This window comes from Mchenga conophoros, unplaced genomic scaffold (assembly GCF_057382185.1).
Source record: "Mchenga conophoros isolate Kocher_MC1m ecotype Shallow Benthic unplaced genomic scaffold, M_conophoros_male_GT1.1 unmapped_scaffold_10, whole genome shotgun sequence".
NCBI lineage: Eukaryota > Metazoa > Chordata > Actinopteri > Cichliformes > Cichlidae > Mchenga > Mchenga conophoros.
Window position 1 is genome coordinate 443,176 of NW_028182337.1, and position 2,500 is coordinate 445,675.

Here is a 2,500-nt window from a genome sequence, read left to right on the forward strand (position 1 = left end):
AGGTCCATGCCCGATGTGAGTAGCAGCAGGGCCAGCGCGCCCAGGAGCACATCTTTTTCGACCGTAAAGGAGACAGGAGGCCGACTCTCTGCCTCGGCTAAATGGAGAGGGAATTTCAGAAGGGCCAGGGCACAAGCATGGACCTTTTTCAGCTGTAAGGGAGGGAAGAGCAATGTGCGATGTAGGTCCCCGGGGCCTGCTGGAGGTCCAGGTCCATGCCCGATGTGAGTAGCAGCAGGGCCAGCGCGCCCAGGAGCACATCTTTTTCGACCGTAAAGGGAGACAGGAGGCCGACTCACTGCCTCGGCTAAATGGAGAGGGAATTTCAGCAGGGCCAGGGCACAGGCATGGACCTTTTTCAGCTGTAAGGGAGGCAAGAGCAAGGTGCGATGTAGGTCCCCGGGGCCTGTTGTCGTACCATAGGCACGAGTGGTGTGTGTGTGTGGCAAAGAGTTTCTGCGCAGTGTACCAGGGGCACGGGGAAAGGTTGTTGTACCATAGGCACGAGAAAAGTTGTCGTACCATAGGCACGAGAAAAGTTGTCGTACCATAGGTACGAGGAGTGTGTGTGTGGCAAAGTGCTACTGAGCGGTGTACCAGGGGCACGGCGAAAAGTTGTTGTACCATAGGCACGAGAAAAGTTGTTGTACCATAGGCACGAGAAAAGCTGTCGTACCAGGGGCACGGAGGAAAGTTGTTGTACCATAGGCACGAGAAAAGTTGTCGTACCATAGGCACGAGGAGAGTTTGTGTGGCAAAGTGCTACTGAGCGGTGTACCAGGGGCACGGCGAAAGGTTGTTGTACCATAGGCACGAGAAAAGTTGTTGTACCATAGGCACGAGAAAAGCTGTCGTACCAGGGGCACGGAGGAAAGTTGTTGTACCATAGGCACGAGAAAAGTTGTTGTACCATAGGCACGAGAAAAGCTGTCGTACCAGGGGCACGGAGGAAAGTTGTTGTACCATAGGCACGAGAAAAGTTGTCGTACCATAGGCACGAGGAGAGTTTGTGTGGCAAAGTGCTACTGAGCGGTGTACCAGGGGCACGGCGAAAGGTTGTTGTACCATAGGCACGAGAAAAGTTGTTGTACCATAGGCACGAGAAAAGCTGTCGTACCAGGGGCACGGAGGAAAGTTGTTGTACCATAGGCACGAGAAAAGTTGTTGTACCATAGGCACGAGAAAAGCTGTCGTACCAGGGGCACGGAGGAAAGTTGTTGTACCATAGGCACGAGAAAAGTTGTCGTACCATAGGCACGAGGAGAGTTTGTGTGGCAAAGTGCTACTGAGCGGTGTACCAGGGGCACGGCGAAAAGTTGTTGTACCATAGGCACGAGAAAAGTTGTCGTACCATAGGCACGAGAAAAGTTGTCGTACCATAGGTACGAGAAAAGTTGTCGTACCATAGGCACAAGCAGTGCGTGCGTGTGTGTGGCAAAGTGTTTCTGCGCAGTGTACCAGGGGCATGTTTGAATTTACATTCTGGAGTACCAGGGGCACGAGGATTTTGCCAGTGGTGTTTTGCTTTGTCAGTGGGAGGGGGCTTAAGTGTGGGTCCACGGGGCCTGCTGGAGGTCAAGGTCCATGCTGGATATGCGCTGGAGCGTAACTACAAGAAAGGTAAGCTAGTGGGGGACTAGAGCAGGGGAGGATGTGCGTCCCCGGGGCATGCTGGAGGTCAAGGGCCATGCTGGATATGCAGTGGAGGGTAACTGCAGGAGAAGGAACGCTCATGGGGGATTAGAGCGGAGGAGTATGTGGGTCCTCGGGGCCTGCTGGAGGGCAAGGGCCATGCTGGATTTGTGGTGGAGGGTAACTGCGGGAGAAGGAAAGCTAGTGGGGGAGTAGAGCAGAGGAGTATGTTGGTCCCCGGGGCCTGCTGGAGGTCAAGGTCCGTGCTAGATACGTGGTACAGGGTTAACTGCGGGGGGGGGGGTAATGTGGGTTCACGGGGCCTGCTGGAGGTCAAGGTCCATGCTGGATATGCGCTGGAGCGTAACTGCAAGAAAGGAAAGCTAGTGGGGGAGTAGAGCAGGGGAGTATGTGGGTCCCCAGGGCCTGCTGGAGGTCCAGGTCCATGCTAGATATGTGGCACAGGGTAACTGCAGGGGGGGGGTAATGTGGGTCCACGGGGCCTGCTGGAAGTCAAGGTCCATGCTAGACATGTGGTACAGGGTAACTGCAGGGGGAAGGGGGGGGGGGGTAATGTGGGTCCCCGGGGCCTGCTGGAGGTCAAGGTCCGTGCTAGATATGTGGTACAGGGTTAACTGCAGGAGGGGGGGGGGGGGGGGGGTAATGTGGGTTCACGGGGCCTGCTGGAGGTCAAGGTCCATGCTGGATATGCGCTGGAGCGTAACTGCAAGAAAGGAAAGCTAGTGGGGGAGTAGAGCAGGGGAGTATGTGGGTCCCCAGGGCCTGCTGGAGGTCCAGGTCCATGCTAGATATGTGGCACAGGGTAACTGCAGGGGGGGTAATGTGGGTCCACGGGGCCTGCTGGAAG